The 22,193-nt window shown below is 38.2% G+C and overlaps 1 protein-coding gene and 1 long non-coding RNA gene across 2 annotated transcripts in view; both read left to right on the top strand.

Moving 5' to 3' along the window:
- LOC136387793 (uncharacterized) overlaps positions 1–21 on the top strand; it is a 40,601-nt gene extending 40,580 nt beyond the window's left edge. Inside the window, exon 8 of the long non-coding RNA XR_010748160.1 lies at positions 1–21. This is a non-coding gene — a long non-coding RNA (uncharacterized lncRNA).
- LOC136387791 (butyrophilin subfamily 1 member A1-like) overlaps positions 1–22,193 on the top strand; it is a 330,439-nt gene that overhangs the window by 58,079 nt on the left and 250,167 nt on the right. The window lies entirely within an intron of this gene.

Genomic DNA, 22,193 nt, shown 5'->3' with positions numbered 1-22,193 from the left:
AGAAATTTGAGAAAAAAATAGGTAAATAACTATAATTCCTTTACTCTGGATGCACTTGAAAACACCTGGTCTGTTTTTCCTTTGATATTTTTGGTGTTTTTATCTAAGTGTCCTCTGTTGGCCTGTCCTCCTCCTGGATGTCCACTGTCCCCTCTCTGATTCTGGGACAGCACTTCTCCCGTGTGGGGCTCTGTCCCTTTCTGTTTACTACCTTCCCTCCTTTCCCTTCCTTCTTCTGTCATTTTATACAATCATTTTCCCATAAACATTAGCTGCTCTGTCTTGCAGTAAATACTCACTGTTTCTTTAAAACATTGATGAGATGAAGGATATGAAGGAAACAGTTACATAATTATTAATATATATAAATATTTCAGGTTTGTATTAACATGTACATATCTGAATATATATGTATGAAATTCAGGAAAATATTAAAAATTAAGACCTATGTCAAGTATTTCAAGTTTGAGTGCCCATTCTTACACACCACTTTACATACCCTTGAAAGAAAAGACTCCAAACTTTCAGCATTCAGTGTCTCTGTCCATTGTCTTCTCACAGCCTGTGTCATGATAAATACTTTGTATCACTCACTGGTCAGATGTGAGAGAGTGGGACATCCCTCTTCCACTGTACTTGATCATATAACCCAGGTGTTCCAAAGTCTCTAAACATTTTACATAATATTTTCAGGCCTTTAAAAATATGCAACCATGTCCATTTTTTATTCTTTGGCATTAAGTTGACAGACACTGTTATCAAATGACAAAAAGCAATTAAAAATAAACAATTTTTAGAAGGAGGAATTATCCTGATGTAAGGGAATGTGTGTGTTTTTAAATCTGAAAAACGTGATAGTCCACTCACATGAGAACTCTTAGTGTTGCACATCCCAGCATTTCTCACAGAACTCCCTCATTGTTTAATTTCCCAATTTCATTTCCTGTGCACAAGGGACAGTGGGTAAAACAACATTAACTCTGAAAGTTAAGATTTCCCTTTGAACCTTATGGTTTTTATTTTTGCAAATATGTTTCAATGTTTTCTCCACACTGAACCAGAAATGGGGATCTGTTTCTTTTCTTCCTACCAGGTAGTCTGTTTTCACTTGGAATGATTTGTTTATTTCTTCCTTTTCCCTTTCAGCTGAGAGTGAACAGGAGACAGGTCAGTACCGATAACTCCCCTGTCCTTCCCTCACCTGTCCCTTATCCCCTGTCTTCTCTCTCAGGGACCATCTGCCTTCCGTCTCAGTGTCTTAGACTTCAACTCTGATTCTCTGTGTTCAAATGTTGTTCAGTTTCTCCCACTATTAGCCCTCCAATTGTCTTCTTGTTGAAATCAGAGAGATAGAGACTTTCTATCAATTAAATATTATCAACAATCTATCTGGAACTGTAGATACTTTTAAAGTTTCTGATTGCAAGTTTTCTCCATGATTGTAAGTTATTTCTTTCCTTTTTTCTGATTCTCTTACCATAATTCAGGCCTGGCTTAAAACTCACACTGAAATAATATAGGGTTTTAAATTAAATGATGAAAAAGAACATTGTGAATAAGCACGCATAAAAACCGAATTCTATCTTTCAGTTACTGTTGTGCAGTGCTTGTAGCAACTTTTTACAATGTAGGAACTGCAATTAATATATATATATATGCATATATGATATATATATATATATATATATATATATATATATATATATAAGCAAAGACCATTTTAAATATGACTGATAGTTCATAGGGGCCATACAGAGTGATAAGTGATCAGGAATCATGAACTCACAAAACTCAACAAAAAACAAGCAAACAATTCAGTCAAAAATTAGTGACAGGACATGCATAGACACTTCTCCCAAGAAGAAATACTAACAGTTAACAGATATATGGAAAGATGCTCATCTTCATTAGCTATTAGAGAAATGGAAATGAAAACTACAATGAGATACCACCTCCCACCTGGTTGATTGGCTGTTGTCAACAAGATAGGTAATAACCAGTGCTGGAGAGGCTGTGGAGAAAAAGGAACCCTCATCCACTGCTGGTAGTAATATAATTTAGTACAATCATTATGGAAGAAAGTACAATGGTTCCTAAAATAATTAAGAATAGAACTCCTATATGACCCAGCGATCTCTCTCCTGGGTATACACCCCAAAACTGGAAAACATGAGTACATAAAGACACATGCACTCTCATGTTCATTGAAACAATATTCACAGTGGGCCAAGCATAGAAACAATCAAAGTACCTTCAATAGAGGACTGAATAAAGAAGATGTGGTACAGTATACAGTGAAATACTACTGAGCTGTAGTAAGATCAATGACAGGGTATCAGTTACAACAACATGACTGGACTTTGATATTATTATACTGAGTGAAATAAGTAAATCAGAAAGAGCTAAGAGCTCTGTGATTCCATACATAGCTGGGACACTAAATTAAGCCTCAAGGACATAAATAGGAATGCAGTGGTTACCAGGGGCAGGAGGGACATAAAAAGGGACAAATATAAAGAGAGGAAGGATGACCTCACTTTGGAGTATGGGTATGAAACTTAATCAACTGTCCAAATGATGCGAAGTTGTTTGCCCCAAATCTATACACTCTAGTTGACCAATGTCACCCAGTTAAATTTAATCCCCTAAATAAAAAATCTAAAATAAAATCAAATATTTTTAAAAATTTATAACATTCATTAAATATCCTTCAATTCTCCTATTTTAAAATATTTTAAACGTTTTATTGAATTTATTGGGGTGACCTTGGTTTATGAAGGTATGCAGCTCTCAGGCGCACAATTCTTTTTTTTAAATAAATTTTTATTAATGTTAAGGGGTGACATTAATAAATCAGGGTACATATATTCAAAGAAAACATGTCCAGGTTATCTTGTCGTTCAATTATGTTGCATACCCATCGCCCAGAGTCAGATTGTCCTCCGACACCCTCTATCTAGTTTTCTTTGTGCCCCTCACCCTCCCCTTTCCCCTCTCCCTCCTTCCCTCCAGCGTCCTCCCTCCCCCACGCCTGGTAACCACCACACTCTTGTCCATGTCTCTTAGTCTCGTTTTTATGTCCCAACAATGTATGGAATCATGTAGTTCTCGGTTTTTTCTGACTTACTTATTTCACTCCGTATAATATTATCAAGATCCCACCATTTTGTTGTAAATGATCCAGTCATCATTTCTTATGGCCGAGTAGTATTCCATAGTGTGCCACACATTCTTTATCCAGTCTTCTATTGAAGGGCTTTTTGGTTGTTTCCATGTCTTGGCCACTGTGAACAGTGCTGCAATGAACATGGGGCTGCATGTGGCTTTACGTACCAATGGTTTTGAATTTGGGGGTATATACCCTGTAGAGGGATTGCTGGGTGATATGGTAGCTCTATTCTTAACTTTTTGAGGAACTACTATACTTTCTTTCATAATGGTTGTACTACTTTCATTCCCACCAACGGTACCTGAAGTTTCCTTTTTCTCCACCGCCTCTCCAGCACTTGTTATTACCTCTCTTGTTGATAATAGTGAATCTAACAGGTGTGAGGTGGTATCTCATTGGAGTTTTGATTTGCATTTCTCTAGTAGATACTGAAGATGAGCATCTTTTCATATATCTGTTGGCCATTGGTATTTCTTCCTGGGAGAAGTGTCTATTCATATCCTCTTCCCACTATTTTATTGGATTGTTTGCTTTTTTTTGTTGAATTTTGTGAGTTCTTTCTATATTTTGGATATTAGGCCTTTATTTCAGCTGTTGTCTAAAAATATCATCTCCCATTTAGTTGGCTGTTTGTTTTGTGGTCAGTTTCTCTTTCTGTGCAAAAGCTTCTTAGTCTGATGTAGCCCAATTCATTTATCTTTGCCTTCACTTTCCTTGCCTTTGAAGTGTTCTCTATGGCCAAGGTCCATGAGTTTAGTACCTATATTTTCTTCTATGTATTTTATTGTTTCAGGTTTTATTTTTAGGACTTTGATCCATTTTGAATTAATTTGGGTCCAAGGAGACAAACAGTAGTCGAGTTTCATTCTTTTGCATATGGCTCTCCAGTTTTCTCAGAACCATTTATTGAAGAGGGTTTCTTTTCTCCATTGTGTATTTTTGGCTCTTCTATGAAAGATGATCTGACCATATATATGTGGTTTTATTTCTGGGCTCTCTAGTCTGTTCCATTGGTCTGAGTGTCTATTTTTCTGCCAGTACCATGCTGTTTTGATTATCTTGACTATGCAATATAATTTGAAGTCAGATATTGTAATGCCTCCCAGCTTTGTTCTTTTTCCTTAGAATTTCTTTGGCTCTTCGGGAGTTTTTATGGTTCCATATAAACCTGAAGATTTTTTGTTCCATTTTTTTTAAATGACATTGAATCTTGATGGGAATTTCATTAAATTTGTATATTGCTTTGGCTGATATGGTCGTGTTTTTTTTTCTGAAGCTGGAAACGGGGAGAGACAGTCAGACAGACTCCTGCATGCGCCCAACCGGCATCCACCCGGCACGCCCACCAGGCGGTGATGCTCTGCCCACCAGGGGGCGATGCTTTGCCCCTCTGGGGCGTTGCTCTTTTGCGACCAGAGCCACTCTAGTGCCTGGGGCAGAGGCCACGGAGCCATCCCCAGCACCCGGGCCATCTTTGCTCCAATGGAGCCTCGCTGCGGGAGGGGAAGAGAGAGACAGCGAGGAAGGAGACAGGGAGGGGTGGAGAAGCAGATGGGGCGCTTCTCCTGTGTGCCCTGGCCGGGAATCGAACCCAGGACCCCTGCACGCCAGGCCGATGCTCTACCACTAAGCAAACTGGCCAGGACCGATATGGTCGTTTTTTTTTGGTTTTTTTTGTATTTTTTCTGAAGCTGGAAACGGGGAGAGACAGTCCGACAGACTCCCGCATGCGCCAGACCGGGATCCACCCGGCATGTCCACCAGGGGTGATGCTCTGCCCACCAGGGGGCGATACTCTGCCCCTCTGGGGCGTCGCTCTGCCGTGACCAGAGCCACTCTAGCGCCTGGGGCAGAGGCCAAGGAGCCATCCCCAGCACTCGGGCCATCCTTGCTCCAATGGAGCCTTGGCTGCGGGAGGGGAAGAGAGAGACAGAGAGGATGGAGGGGGTGGGGGTGGAGAAGCAAATGGGCGCTTCTCTTATGTGCCCTGGCCGGGAATCGAACCCGGGTCCACCGCATGCCAGGCCGACGCTCTACCGCTGAGCCAACCGGCCAGGGCCCGATATGGTCATTTTAACTATATTTATTCTTCCTATATAAGAACAAGGGATATTTTTCCATTTCATTGTGTCTTTTTTGATTTCCTTTAATGATCCTTTGTAGTTTTCATTATATAGGTCCTTTACATCCTTTGTTATGTTTATTCCTAGGTATTTTTTCTTGTTGTTGTAACCATAGAAGAGATTATTTTTTTGAGTTCATTTTCTGGAGTTTCATTGTTCGCATAAAAGAAAGCAATAAACTTCTGTATATGAATTTTGTATCCTGTGACATTAATGTATTGGTTTATTGTTTCTAGGAGTCTTTGGGGCTTTCCTTGTATAGGATTATATCATCTGAAAAAAGTGAAACCTTTACTTCTTTTTCCCCAATATGAATGCCTTTTTTTTTTTTCTTGTCTGATTGCTCTGCCTAGAACTTTGAGCACTACGTTGAATAAGAGTGAAGAGTGGGCAGCCTTGTCTTTTTCCTGAATTTAGAGGAAAGTTTTCTGGGTTTTGCTATTTGATATGATGTTAGCTGATGGTTTATCATAAATGGCCTTTATTACATAGAGATTTTTTATACCTATTTTGTTGAGTGTTATAAACATAAAATGATATTGTATTTTATCGAATGCCTTTTCTGCATCTATTGATAGAATAATATGGTTTTTGTTCATTGTTTTGTTGATGTGGTGTATTTAGTAAACTGTTTTACTATGTTGAACCATCCTTGTGATTCTAGGATGAATCCCATTTGATCATAATGAATTATTTTCTTAATATGTTGTTGTATTCGATTTGCTAGTATTTTGTTTAGGATTTTACATCTGTATTCATTAGAGATATTGGTCTGTAGTTTTGTGTGTATTGTCCTTGCCAGGTTTTGGTATGAGGGTTACGTTGGCCTCATTAAATGTGTTTGGAAATGTTGCTTCTTCTTCATATTTTTGGAATACTTTGAGTAGAAAAGAAACCAAATCTTTTAATGTTTGATAGAATTCACTAGAGTAGCCGTCTGGCCCTGACTTATATGTTTTGGGAGGTTTTTGATAGTTGTTTCTATTTCCTCCCTGCTTATGGATCTGTTTAGGCTTTCTGCTTCTTCATGACTCAGTCTAGGAAGATTATATTGTTCTAGGAATTTATCCCTTTCTTCTAGATTGTTAAATTTGGTGGCATATAGTTTTTCATAGTATTCTATGATAATTCTTTGTATATCTATGATATCTGTGGTGATTTCTCCTCTTTGATTTTGGATTTTGTTTATATGAGTCCTTCTTTTCCCTAGTGAATCTTTCCAAGGGTTTGTCAATTTTGTTGAACGTTTCAAAGAACCAACTCTTTGTTTTATTGATTTTTTAAATACTTTTTTTGTTCTCTACTTTATTTATTTCTTCTCTGATTTTAATTATTTCCTTTCTTTTGCTGGTTTTGGGTTGTCTTTATTATTCTTTTTCCAGTTCCTTAAGGTGTGATATAAAGTTGTTTACTTGGGCTCTCTCTTGTTTGTTCATATAGGCCTGTAGTGATATGAACTTCCCTCTTATTACTGCATCCCAAAGATTCTGATCTGTTGTGTTGTCATTTTTATTTGTCTCTATATATATTTTGATCTCTGCTTTTTTTCTTTTTTGACCAACTCATTTTTTAGAAGTGTGTTGTTTAATTTCTACATTTTTGTGGGTTTGTTTACTTCTTTTTTGCAGTTGAATTCTAGTTTCATATGCTTATGGTCACAGAAGATGCTTGGTACAATTTCAATCTTTCTGAATTTGTTGATTTTCATTTTGTGGCCAAACTTATGGTCAGTTCTTGAGAATGGTCCATGTACACTGGAGAAAAATGTATACTCTGACTTTTGGGATGAAATATCATGTAGATGTCTATCATATCCAAATATTCTAGTGTTTCATTTAAGGTCAATATTTTTATTGATTTTCTATTTGGATGAATGATCTAGAGCCATCAGCAGTGTATTGAGGTTTTCAAGTATGATTGTAATTTGTCAGTTTTTATTTTTAGATCTGTTAGTAGATGTCTTATATACTTTGGCACTCTTTGGTTTAGTGCATATATATTAAGATATGTTATGTCTTCTTGATTCAATGTCCTCTTGATTGTTATGAAATGACCATCTTTGTCTCTGATTACCTTTGCTGTCTTGTCTTCAACATTGTTAGGTGAGTATGGCTACACCTGCTTCTCTTTGGATATTATTTGCTTGGAGAATCATTTCTCAATCCTTCACTTTAAATTTGGTTTATCCTTGTAACTTAGGTGTTTTTTGAAGGCAGCATACTGTTGGATTTTCTTTTTTGATCCTCTCTGCTACTCTGTGTCTTTTTATTGGTGAGTTCAATCCATTTACATTTAATATAATTATTGACACTTGCAGGTTTTCTATTGCCATTTTATATATTGCTTTCTGATAGCTCTATATCTTGTTTGGTTCTTGTCTTTTGTTTTTCTGTCATTTGATTTTGTTTGGTTGAATTCTGTACTTCTTTTCTCTGTTTCTTCTTTTTTTAAGCCGTGTCTTTCTGTAGTGGTTTTTTTTTCAGGGGTAGTTACAATTAGGTTATAAAAATGATATATATCATATTCATTGTAGTACATTATCTCGAGTGCTTCTGCACTCCATCCTTCTTTGCTATTATTAATCTTTGTCCTCTCCCATCTTTTGTTTTTGTAGTCACATATTAATCTTGTTTTTACTGTGATCTTGTTTGGAGTTTTACTTGTGATTTTGTTTTGTTTTGTTCTTTGTAATCCCCTTTAGTATTTCCTGAAGTGGGGGTTTTTGGTGTTAAATTTCCTCAACTTCTCTGTATCTGCGAATTTTTATTTTCCCTTCATATTTGAGGGATAGCTTTGATAGATATAGTATTCTTGGCCGGGAGTTTCTCTCTTTCAGTACTTTAAATATTGGGGTCACTCCCTTCTGGCTTGTAGAGTTTCTGCTGAGAAATCTGATTACAGACTAATGGGCCTTCCTTTATATGTTGTATTCATCTTTTCCCTGTCTGCCTTGATAATTTTTTCTTTGTCATTGGTTTGTGCCAATTTCATTATGATGTGCCATGGAGTAGGTTTGTTAGGGTTAAGATAACTCAATGTTCTGTTTGCTTCTTGAATTTGAAGCTTTAGTTCTTTTCAAAGACTTGGGAAGTTCTCATCAATTATTTGTTTGATTATGTTGTCCATTCCATTTTCTCTCTCTTCTCCTTCTGATATATCCATTATTCTTATGTTGCTCTTTCTGATGGAGTCAGACAATTCCTGTAGGGTTTTCTTATATTTTTAAATTTGTGAGTCTCTCTCCTCTTCTCTCTGTAGTATTTCTAGTTGCCTGTCTTTTATGTCACTAATTCTCTCTTCTATCTGGCCTGATTCTATTAGCTAAGCTTTTTACCTCATTTTACAGTTCATGTATTGAGTTTTTCATCTCTGTTTGGTTCCTTTTTATACTTTCAATTTCCTTGGTGAAGTATTCTTTTTGTTCACTAAATTGTATTTTGAGCTCTCTAAATTGCCTTTCCGTGCTTTCTTGTATTTCCCTGAGTATCTTTAAGACTTCAACTTTGAATTTTCTGTCATTTAACTCCAAGGTTTCTGAGTAATTAAAATTTTTTTCTAGAGATTTTTTATCATCTATCTCAGCTACATCTCTGTCTTTCGTATCAATAATATATTATTTTTTTCATTAATGGCATTCTAGAGTGGTATTTTTAATAATGCTAATAAGAGATAATTAAAAATAAAATAAAAATTGAAAAGATATAGTGAAAAAGTGCAAATTCTGTAATGATAACTGGAACTAAAACTACAGAGAACAAGAGGCAGGAACTGAGAAAAATGACAAAAGACATAAATAACAAAGGTAAAAACACGCTAAATGCCACAGAGAAATATATGAATCAAAATAAAATAATTTGATGATAAATGATGATCAAATGAGCCAAAAATAAAAATAAAAAAGTAAATGTTTTTGAAATGAAACCCTCATGAAAAACAAGAATGATAATTGTAACAACTATGGATTATGCAGTTCAAAAGGAAAAGGAAAGAAGATAAAATGACCAAAATGAAAAGAAAAAAGATATAAAAATGTAATTTTTCCTGGTTTTGAGATGCACCTTTTTATTTTTTAAGCAGGTAGCACTGTACTGCAGGTTTTCCCCTGTGGGGCTCTTGGGCAGAGGTTTGCTGTTGCTAGGTGGGGTTCATTAGGGCTTGGGGGCTCTGACAATGGGCTTCTCAGTTTTCCAGGTGCCTCTCCCCACGTCTCTCCCGCTGAGCTAGCAGCCTGGGGACTTAGCTGTGAAGTTACCCAGCCACTGCTTTCAGAGCTAGAGGCTCTAAGAGCAGCCAGGTCCTTCCTCCAGCACTGCTCAAAACACAGTTCTGTGTAAGGCTGTGCCAACCAGAGTCGCCAGCTAGAGCAGGAAGGGATGGGAGCAAATTGTTGATCAAGCACCTTTCTAAGGGTTCTGAGGTGTGTTTAGCATGTCTCAGTGCTCCGTGGGTCTAATCTCCAGACGTTTCACTCTTATGCAGTGATGGATAACCCACAGTAAGCCACGTGCGTGCCCAGCCCCCATGACCTCTGCAGTGCGCAGAGACGCCAGCACCCACCCACTCAGGCACACAATGCCTGTGGTCTCAGTCAAAGCTGGGAATGCATCAGCCCCGTGGAGGCGCCCCTCCCAGGCAGTCTCAGGCAGAAGGACCTTGGCCTGTGTGCACGTCCCATGCTGGTGGCTGTGGAGCTGGGAATGCACAAAGATGCTGGCAACAGCCCACATAGATGCCTATCACTGATAATCTCAGGTTAAGCCCTGCAAGCTGCACGCGTGCCCACACCAGTGGTGCCAGGTGGAGCCATTCTCACACCACCTGTGATCACGGATCCAGGAGCACACAAAGCTGCTGGCGCCAGCACCAGCTCCCGCGCGCACACCGAACCGGTTACCTTTGTCAGAGCCTGCCACCTGTGCTCGCCCCGCATCCACGATCTCAGGCAGAGCTGGCGTGTTCTTCCTTCTGCTTGATCATCCACCCTCACCCAGCTTCCTCCCTCTGCCTCAAACCCTCCACTTCACTCAGCTTCAGAGGAAAGCACTCCTTCCTCAGATCAGTGAGGAGAGAGAAATACCCTGATCTCCATCTTATTTCCTTCAAAGTCAATTCAGCCAACTTTTCACTCAATCATACCTTTGTCTGGTGTGTATATATTTCAGATTCTCCTGAGACTTTTTTCTCTATCTTTAGTTGTTGATTTTGTTGAAATTTTAAGGAGAGATATCAGGAGCATCCCTCATGGCACCATTTCTCTGACATCACCTCCAAGATATATTCTTTGTTTATGAAATAGATGAGACTTGGCCATGATGTACAGTCAACAATTAGCAGATGTAGGGCTTTCACGGCCTCTTCTTTACAGTGTTTATTAAACCTGTCTCATACATGTGTACTTAGATTTTTTTTTCTATGTTAAGGGAAAGACACCATAAGGTCCAGTGAGAAACAGAATCTCTGACAGACGATCCCAATCCTGTTTCTGTCCTGAATTCAGCATCCATGAGAATATCAAGATATTCCTCACTCAGAAATGAGTTATAACAGAAACTCAAATACACTGTAGTTAATAATCAATCTGTGGACAAAAACATGGAGGACGCACAACCCAGACCCCTGACCCTGTGTCACTGGGAGGAGCTGTGTGTCAGTGCTCCTTCCACAGTGTGGTGGCCACTCTGCACGATGTCGCTGCCTCAGCAGTGAGATTCACTAATGTGTTTAAAGTATCCAATGATTGTATTAAAGCATCCAATAACCATACTAAAGCTAACAAATGTAATAACAGAAAGATGAATATTTCAAATAGACCAAGAATACTGTCAGCTTAGCCTGTGGTGGCCCCGTGGACAGAGCATGGACCTGGAACACTGATGTCACCAGTTTGACCCTGGTCTTGCCAGACACGGCACATAGGGCAGCAGCTACAGCTAAAGTGAAACAACTGTCCATCCACACACTGCACTCCTGCCTCCCATTTCTTCTCTCAGTAATACTAGTAAATAAATTCTTCTTTGAAAAAAACCAATTATTTTATAAATTAAACATCAAAACTAATATTTTTAAATTTTTTATGTTGTTTTACCAAATTAACTCCAAAATAAATAGATAAGTAAAATTAAAATGCCTGACCTGAGGTAGCACAGTGAATAAACTGCCGAGCTGGAACGCTTAAGTCGCCAGTTGGGCTTGTCTGGTCAAGGCACTTATGGGATTAGATGTTCCCTGCTCCACCCCCCTTTTCTCTCTGTTTTTTTTTTCTTTCTCACTTCACTAAAATAAATATATAAGCAAATAAAATAAATTAACTCCATTTTCCACCTTTTTATTTGCTGTGGAATACCTGCGGACAATAGTGAGCTCTGAGCCAGTGTGCAGGTGTGTGATTGTGGGGCCTTGTGTGATATGACTTGTGTTTCTGTGTTCATCTGAAAGGTGGTTGGGTTCATTTTAAATTAGAATTAATCAGTAAATTTCAATTATCTTTGTGGGTTGTTTCCAAGAAATTGGCATTGACATTCTTTCTTTTTCAGAAAAATTTAAAAAGCATTTGGTAAAATTACTGATATTCTTTACTCTTCATCCACTTAAGAACATCCGGGGTATTTCACCCTGTGATATTTCCAGCCTTTTTATCCAATGCTGTCCTTTGGCCTGTCTGCTCCTAGGAGTCTACTGTCTCCCCTGGTCCCACCTTCTTGAGGCAGGGCTTTTCCCATTTAGAACTCTGTTCATTCCTGTCTCTTATTTTACATTCCTTCCCATTCTGTCATTTCTCATTTTACACAGTTATTTCTCTGTAAACATAGGCTGCTTCTGCCTTGCAGTTCATTGTCACAGTTTTATTAAGACATTGGTGAGATGAAGGGTATCAAGCTGACAGACACATGATTTCTTATATATACATATATTATAGGTTTACATTAGCATGTATATATATGAATTTATATGCATATATTTCTGAAAAATATTCAAACTTAAGACCTCTGTAAAGCATTTCAAGTTTGAGGACCCGTTAGAATTTAATTGGTACTTCTCCAAACCCTTGAGAGAAAGGACTCCAAACTTTCTTCGTAAAGTACCTCTGATCATTGCCTTTTCAAACCCTGTGTCATGATCAATATGTCATTCACTGGTCAGATGTGAGAGAGTGGGCCATCCCTCTTCCACTGTCCTTGATTATATGACTCAGATGTCCAAAAGTATCTAAATATATTACATAATTTTTTCTGCCTTTAAAAATATATAACCGTGCCAGGTTTTTATTTTTTGACATTATGGTGATACCATAAGCAAATAAACAGTATTTAAACAATTTATGGAATAATGAAGTGTCTTAAGGCACATGGGTATAGTGATACATCTCTGATTTGCACTTTTTATGTGAAGGGTGCAAGAATAATTATTGACCACAATGTTTAAGAAAAATAAATTTAACCATTTATGCTTAATATTGTATTTTTCTAACAAGTACAATTATATTCTTCCACATGGTATTGGTCTTTATGTATATATATCCCTTTAATGTACAGAGCAGGTGTCATATGACTAGTGCAAGAAAACTGTTTTGGCAAGATGGGCACCTCTATTGTATGCTTCCCACAGCTGGTTAAGTCCCTGTCTTGTCAGTGAATGTCTGTAATTTAAACTGAAAAGGTGATCGTCCAGTGACAGGGGAAAGCTTAGGGTTGCACATCCCAGAATTTCTGACGTAACTCCCTCATGGTTTAATTTTCTGATTTACTAGATTGTGCACAAGGGATATGGGAGGAAAAACAGTATTGACTCCTAAAGATGAAGTTTTTTAAAACCCACAAATGTGGGTCAATGTGTACTTGGCAGTGAAGTATGAAGGGTTGGGTCCATTTCTGTTTACTTTCTTATCAATATTGTATTTTACATGAAATATGTTCCTTATTTCTTCAACTTTCTTTACAGATGAGAGTACACTGAGGAGAGGTAAGTACTGCTAACCTCCTCCCTTGTCCTTCCCTCACCTGTTCCTTGTTCCCTGTCTTCTCTCTCAGTGATCATCTATCTGCCTTTGTCTCAGTGTCTTGGCCATTCAACCCTGATTAGTCATCTTCATTTGTTTTTTTCACTTCTCCCATTGTTACCCCAGCATTTACCTTGCTGTTGCAATCAAGGAGACAGAGCCGTTTTGTCAGATGTATTTTATGAAAAAAATATCTGGAAATATAGGTACTTTTAAAGTTTCTGAGTATAAGTTTTCACCAAGGAAAGTAAGGTCATTTTATTCAGAAACTTCCTCACTGTCATTTTTTTTCCTTCATCTGATTCACTTAGCTTCATTCAGGCCTAAGTTAAAACAGAAACTCAGATACAATAAAATTGAGAGCAAATAGCTGGACAAGAATTTTGTGAATAGATGCACTTAAAAACATAATCCTGTATTGACCTATGAGAGCAGGCTTTCAGTAACTGTTGTACAGTGGTTGTAGCAACTTTGTACAATGAAGGTACAGCAGTTAGAATGAAATACATACATATATATACATACATATATAATGTGTATATAGATATATATATACACATATACATACATACATTTAAAGACCATTTTAAATATGACACATATCTCTTGGTGGTCCACATAGAGTTAATAGGGATCAAGAATAATTTTATTTATTTTTTATTTTATTTATTTATTTTTTTTTTCTTTTTTTTTTTTTTTTCATTTTTCTGAAGCTGGAAACAAGGAGAGACAGTCAGACAGACTCCCGCATGCGCCCTACCGGGATCAACCCGGCACGCCCACCAGGGGCGCTGTTCTGCCCACCAGGGGGCGATGCTCTGCCCATCCTGGGTGTCGCCATGTCGCGACCAGAGCCACTCTAGCACCTGAGGCAAAGGCCACAGAGCCATCCCCAGCGCCTGGGCCATCTTTGCTCCAATGGAGCCTTGGCTGTGGGAGGAGAAGAGAGAGACAGAGAGGAAAGCGCTGCGGAGGGGTGGAGAAGCAAATGGGCGCCTCTCCTGTCTGCCCTGGCTGGGAATCAAACCCGGGTCCTCCGCACACCAGGCCAACGCTCTACCGCTGAGCCAACCGGCCAGGGCCAAGAATAATTTTATTTAAAAATATCAGAATAAATATTTTAAAATTTTTACATAGTTCAATAGATATACTTTATTACACTATTTGAAATAGTTTTTTTATCATTTTACTGAATTTATTGGGGTGATCTTGTAAAAATATTCCTCAGGTGGCAAATGCAGAATTGTATAACACCTCTTCTGTAAATGGCAATGTGGTCACCAACCCAGTCACATATCCTTCTGTCTCCCTTTTATTTATTTTAAACCTTTATGTCTCTACATATCACATGGTATTTTTTAAATTGCAGTGATGACTTCAGTGGGATGGATTTTCAAGGTATATTCTTTATTCATGGAATAGATGAGACTTGTCCATGTCGCAAAACAACATTAGCAGGTGTTCGCCTTAGCTGGTTCTTATTTGCAGTTTTTAGGAAACCTATCTCATGTATGTGTGCTTGGATTTCATTTCTAGGTTAAGTGAAAGGCACAGTAAAATCCAATGAGAAACAGTATCTCCGTCAGAGAATCCCAGTTTTTTCTCTCTATTAAATTAGGCAGCCATGAGTATTTAGATATTCTTCATTCAGGATCAGATAAAACAGATAGAGTGTGGTTAAAAATCTATCTGTAGACAAAAACAAGTAGGATGCAGCCCCCAGACCCCTGACCCTGTGTCACTGGGAGGAGCTGTGTGTCAGTGCTCCTTCCACAGTGTGGTGGCCACTCTGCACGATGTCGCTGCCGCAGCAGTGAGACTCACTGATGTGTTTAAAAGCATGAAATGGCCATACAAAGATAACAAACAGAGTAACAGAAACATGAATATTTCAAATAGACCAAGAATATTCTCAGCCTAGCCTGTAGTGGCCCTATGGACAGAGCGTGGACCTGGAATACCGAGGTTGCCAGTATGACCGTGGACTTGCCGGACACAGCACACGGGGCAGCAGCTACAGCTAAAGTGAAGCAGCTATGAGTTCACATGCTTCCCTCCTGCCTCTCACCCCTTCTCTATGTAATGTTAACAAATAAAAAATTATTTTAAAAAATTCTAATTACACAACAAAATTCATATTTTAATAATTTTAAATTATTTTATTAAAGTAACTCCCTCTCCACCTCTTTATTACTGTAGAACACCTGTGGAGAGTAGTGAGCTCTGAGCCCGTGTGTAGGTGTGTGTTTGGGGTGGGCATGCGTGATTTGACATGTGTTTGTGTCTTCATCTAAAATTAAACTAATTTTAAATTTTAATTTAACAGTAAACTTCAATTGTCTGTTGGTTGTTTCCCATAAAATTGACATTGGCCTTTTCTTTTTTCTCTTTTTCAGGACATGTTAGAGAAAGAATAGGTAAAATTACTGATATTCCTTTACTCTTGATCCCCTTGAAATCTTCTGGTTTATTTCTCTCCTTGATAATCCGGCCTATTTATCCAAGTGCCCTCCGTTGGCCTGTCCTCCTCCTGGATGTGCACTGTCCCCACCTCCCGTCTGAGACAGCCTTTCTTCCATTTGTGACTCTGTCTGAATTCTGTTTCTCTCCTTCCATCCTTTCTCATTCCTCCTTTTGTCATTTTACGCAATTATTTCCCCATAGACAATGGCTACTCTGTCTTGCAGTAAATTGTCACAGTTCTATTAAGACATTGGTGAGGTGAAGTGTGTTAAGCTGATGGATACATGATTCTTAATATACACATATATTATTGGTTTATATTAATGAGTAAATATATGAATGATTATGTATGTATTTCCAGAAAATATTCAAAGTCACCACCTACATGAAGTCTTCCAAGTTTAAGGGCTGATTATTACGCAATTAATACTTCCCAAACCCTTCAAAAAAATGACTCCAAACTTTCAGAATTCAGTGTCTCTGTCCATTGTCTCCTCAAAGCCTGTGTCACAACGAATACTTTGTATCATTCACTGGTCAGGTGTGAGAGAGGGGGGCGTCCCTCTTCCACTGTCCTTGATCATATGACCCAGGTGTTCCAAGGTCTCTAAATATTTTACAAAGTTTTTCGGTCCTTTAAAAGTATCCAACTGTGTTCATTTTGGGGGGATTATTTTAGACCATTAAATTTAACAGGGTGACCTTGGTCAACTAGAGTGCATAGATTTAGAGAAAACATCTCCACATCATTTGAACCATGCCCATTTTTTATTCTTCAACTTTATTGTTGAAACCAGCACCAAATGACAACAGCACTTAACATTAAACAACTTACAGAACAATGAAGTGTCTTAGGTCATGTGGAAAAGTGATACATCTCTGATCTAAACCTTTTATGTGAAGGGTATGAGAAAATAATTGATCATGATGTCTCATAAAAAAGAAAATTAATCATTCAAAGCTTAATATTGTTTTCTCCTAATCCTGGTTACAGTCATATTTTTTCCTTATGAATGATCATTAAGAATACATCCCTCCAATGTACAGAGCAGGTGTCATGTGACAAGTATAGCAAAACCTGTTTTGTGGAGATGTGTGTCTCTCCTGTTCACTCCTCATTGCTGGTGAAGTTCCTAGCTCCTGTGTGAATACATGTGTTTTTATCGGAAAAAGTTAATAGCCCAGTGACAGGGAACACTTAGTGTTGCACATCCCAGCATTTCTGACCTAACTCCCTCATCGCTCTATTTCCTGATCTGGTTTCTTGTGCACAGGCACAGGGGAGGTGAAACAGTATTACCACCAATGAGTGACGTGTCCTTTGGAATCTCGTTGTTACTACTTTTGTAAATATGTGTCACTGTGTGCTCCAGAGGGAACTACAAAAGGAATTCGATTTCTCTTCTTCCTCATAAAGATAGTCTGTTTTCACTTGGAATGATTTGTTCATTTCTTCCTTTTCCCTTTCACCTGATAGTGAACAGGAGACAGGTCAGTACCAATAACTCCCCTCTCCTTCCCTCACCTGTTCCTTATCCCCTGTCTTCCTCTCAGGGACCACCTGCCTTTGTCTCAGAGTCTTATTTTTCCAGCTCTGTTTCCCCGTGTTCACATATTGTTCAGTTTCTCCCATTATGAGCCATCCACTTGTCGTGTTGCAATCAAGGAGTCAAAGATTTTTTGTCAATATAATTTTATCAATAGAATATCTACAAGTGTAGGTAGTTTTAAATATATATTTTGCTTGTAAGTTTTCTCCAAGAACAGCTCAGGTCATTTGATTCAGAACCTCCCTCATTGTTATTTCTTCATCTGATTTATTTAGTTTCATTCAGGCCCGACTTAAAACAGACACTTAATACAATAATATTGAGAGTTAATAGTTTGAGAAAAACATTGTGAATAGACGCACATAAGAACTAACCCTGCATTTACTTATACAAGCAGAGACCAAAAATAACTTTACCATAGCCTGTGGTGGCCCCGTGGACAGAGCGTGGACCTGGAACACTGAGGTGGCCATTTCGACCCTGGACTTGCCCGGACATGGCACACAGGGCAGCAGCTATAGCTACAGTGAAGCAGCTATGAGTCCATAGCTTCCCTCCTGCCTCACATTTATTTTCTCTATAATATTAACAAATAAAATCTCTTCAAAAAAGATTAGTTTATAAATTAAAAAGCAAAAACAATATTTTTAAATTTTTCTATTATTTTACTAAATTAACCTCATTTTCCATAATTTTCTGTACTATTGAACACCTGTGGGCAATAGTGAGTTCTAATCCCGAGTGTAGGTGTGTGTTTGGGGTGGGCGTTTGTGATCTGTTGTGTTGGTGGTTGTTGTGAAATGCAGTCAGTTTATTTTAAATTAAACTTCATCAGTAAATTTGAATTCTCTTTGTGGTTCTTAATCATAAATTGACATTGACTTTTTCTTTATTTCAGATAAAATTGAGAAAAATAAAGGTAAAATTAGACTTTATCTAGATAGATGCCTCTACTGTATGCCTCCAATCACTGCTTAAGTTTCTGTCTCATGTGTGAAAAATTCTTTATATGAAAAAGGTGACAGGGGAATACTTAGTGTGGCACATTCCAAAATGTCTCACCTAACCCCGTCATCCTTTTACTTCCTGACTTAGTGTCTGGGGCACAGGGGACAGGGGAGGACACAGCACTGCCTCTGACGTGACAGGTCCTCTTGGAACCCGATGGTTCTGACCTTCACAGATCTGAGTCAGTGTGAGCTCCACTGTGATCTAGGAAAGGGGACGCATTGTGTGTTCTTCTTTACCCGATATTGTGTCTTCACTTGGAATGAGGGGTTTATTTCTTCCTTTTCCTTTTCAGCCGAGAGTGAACCCAAGCTAGGTAAGTGCCCTTAGCCTCCTCCCTGGTCCTTCTGTCACCTGTTCCTTATTCCCTGGTCTTCACTCTCAGTGACCACCTCCCTTTTGTCTCAGTGTCTTTGCCTTATAACTCTAATTACCCGTCTTCCTTTGCTTTTCAATTTTTCTCATGATTACCCATCATTTCCCTTCTCACAATCAATAAACAGGGCAATTCAGTCAAATGAATTTTATTACTAATATATCTGGAAGTTTAGAAACTTCTAATAATTTTGGTGTAAGTTTTTTCCAAGGACAGCTCAGGTCACTTGACTCAGAACCTCCCTCACTGTCATTTCTTTCCCTTCATCTGATTCACTCAGCTTCATTCAAACATGAGTTAAAACAGACACTCAGGTACAATAAGGTTGAAAATTACTAGGTGGACCAAAATGTTGTGAATAGATGCACGTAAGAACCTAAGCCTGTATTTACCTATGTGAGCTGTCTTTCAGTATCTCTTGTACAGTGAAGATACTGCAATTAGAATAGAATACATATATAGAGAGAATCTTCAAAAGACTATTTTTTTTCTTTTTACAGAGCCAGAGAGAGAAAGTCAGAGAGAGGGACAAACAGACAGGAATGGAGAGAGATGAAAAGCATCAATCATCAGTTTTTCGTTGTGACACCTTAGTTCATTGATTGCTTTCTCATATGTGCCTAGACTATGAGCCTACAGCCGACTGAGTGACCCCTTGCTCGAGCCAGCGACCTTGGTTCCAAGCTGGTGAGCTTTTGCTCAAACCAGATGAGCCCGTGCTCAAGCCGGCGACCTCGGGGTCTCGAATCTGGGTCCTCCACATCCCAGTGAGATGCTCTGTCCACTGTGCCACTGCCTGGTCAGGCTGACAGACAATTTTAAATATGACAAATATAGAGTGAAAAAATTAAAAAAATATTTTAAAAATATCGAATAATATGTTTAAAATTTTTACAGCATTTATTAAATGTGTTTTATTTCTCGTATTTAACAGGTGTTTTTACTGTATTTTGAGTTTATTGGGGTGACCTTGGTTAACAAATGTATGCAGGTCTCACGATTCTGTCACACCTCGTCTGCACGTGGCAGTGTGCTCCCACCCCAGTCACAGATCCTCTGTCATTCTTCCATTTATTTTAAACATTTATTTCCCCACATGTCATACGGTATTTGTCACTTGCAGTGATGATTTCAGTGGGATGGATTTTCAAGATATTTTCTTTATTTATTGAATAGACATGACTTGTCCATGTTGCAGAAACAACCATTAGCAGATGAAACACTTTCGCTGGCACTCTACAGTGTGTAGAAACCTGTCTCATATGTGAGCTGAGATATTTGTTTCTCAGTTAAGGTAAAGGCTCAGTAAGGTCCACTGAGAAACAGAATCCCCATCAGAGAATCCCAGTCCTTTCTCTGTCCTGAATTCAGCCCCCATAGGAATGAAGATATTCTTCATTCAGAAATGAATTAAAACAGAAACTTAAAACACAGTGTGGTTAAAATTAATACATGGACAAAAACAGGGACGACACAGCCCCAGACCCCTGACCCTGTGTCACTGGGAGGAGCTGTGTGTCAGTGCTCCTTCCACAGTGTGGTGGCCACTCTGCACCATGTCGCTGCCGCAGCAGTGAGACTCACTGGTGTGTTTAAAAGCATCCAATGACCGTATTAATGCTAACAAACTAAATAAGAGGAGCATAAATATTTCAAATACACAGAATATTTTTAGCTTAACATGTGGTCACTCACTGGACAGAATGTGGACCGGGAACACTGAGGTTGCCAGTTTGACCCTGGACTTGCCCAGACACGGCACCCAGGGCAGCAGCTACAGCTACAGTGAAGCAACTGAGTCCACACGCTTCCCTCCTTCCTCTCACCCCTTCTCTAAGTAATATTAACAACTATACTCTTTTGAAAAAAAATATTATAAATTAAACAGAAAAGTAATATTTTAAAATTGTTAGGATATGTTATTATATTAACTCCCTTTTCCACAGTGTGCTCTGAGCCACTGTGTAGTTGTGTGGTTTGGGGGGTTATGTGTGATTTGATATGTGTTTGAGTGTTCATCTGAAATTCCCTTAACTTTAAATTAATCAGTAAATTTCAATTCTTTTGTGGTTGTTTCCCATGAAATTGACGTTGACCTTTCTTTTTTTTTTATTTTTCAGAGCTCCCGAAGAAAACTTTTGGTAATTTACTGATATTCCTTTACTCTTGATCCACTTGAAAAAATCAGGCATTTTCTTTTCTTTGATATTTCTGGCCTTTTTATCCAAGGCCTTCCTCCTACATGACTGTTGTCTTTCCAATGGTTTTGAGATTAAGGGCTTCAGTCATTTTCTGTTTCCTGCCTTCTATTCTTTCCCATTCTGTCCTTTCTCATTTTACACAATCATTTCTGTAAACATTGGCTGCTTCTGTCTTCCCGTAAATTGTTACACTTTCATTAGCATTGGTGAGATAAAGGGTATTAAGCTGACAGATACATGATTTTTTAAATAAAAATATATTATAGGTGCATATTAGTGTGTATATATATGAATATATATGTATGTATTTCTGGAAAATATTCAAACTTAGGAATTCTGTCACGTATTCCAAGATAGAGAGCCCACTATTATACAATTAATTTTTCCCAAACCCTTGAGAGAAAAGACTCCAAACTTTAACCTATAAGTGTCTCTGTCCATTGTCTTCTCACAGCCTGTGTCATGATGAATACCTTGTATCACTCACTGGTCAGATGTGAGAGAGTGGGGCGTCCCTCTTCCACTGTCCTTGATCATATGACCCAAGGGTTCCAGGGTCTCTAAATATTTTACATAATTTTTTCTGACTTAAAACACAACTGAAATACAATAAGATTGTGAATTAAATGGTGGAAAAAAACGTAGTTAAGAGGCACACATAAAATCCTAATACTGTAATAACCTATATGAGCAGTCTTTGAGTAATTCTTGTGCAATGGCTGTAGCACCTTTGTACAATGTAGGTGCTGCTATTAGTATATATGTGTATATATACATGCAAAGACCTTTTTAAATATGACTGATATTTCATAGAGGTCCGTAAAGAGTAAAAAGTGAACAAGAATAATGTAATTTAAAATATCAAATAAATATTATTAAAATAATTACAAAATTAAATGTTTCATTTCTCATATTTTAAAGTGTTCTTTACTGTTTTATTGAAATTATTGTAATGACCTTGGTTAATAAAGTAAGCAGGTCTGAGGTGCACAATTCTCTCACACCTCATCTGTACGTGGCAGTGTGCTCACCACCCAGTCACGTGTCCTCTGTCACCTTCTATTTATTTTCAGCCATTGTGTCCCTACATGTCACATGGCATTTTTCAATTGCAGTAATGATTTTAGTGCAGTGGGTTTTCATGTTCTACACTTTTATTTATGGAATAGATGAGACTTGTGCATGTTGCAGAAACAACCATTAGCAGATGTAAAGCTTTCTCTGCCTCTTCCTTACGGTGTTTATAAACCTGTCTCATTCACGTGTGCTTTCATACTTTTTCTCAGTTAAGGGAAAGGCTCACGAAG

Source organism: Saccopteryx leptura, chromosome 1, assembly GCF_036850995.1.
Source record: "Saccopteryx leptura isolate mSacLep1 chromosome 1, mSacLep1_pri_phased_curated, whole genome shotgun sequence".
NCBI classification, from domain to species: Eukaryota; Metazoa; Chordata; class Mammalia; order Chiroptera; family Emballonuridae; genus Saccopteryx; species Saccopteryx leptura.
This window is presented reverse-complemented; position numbering and strand designations above follow the sequence as displayed.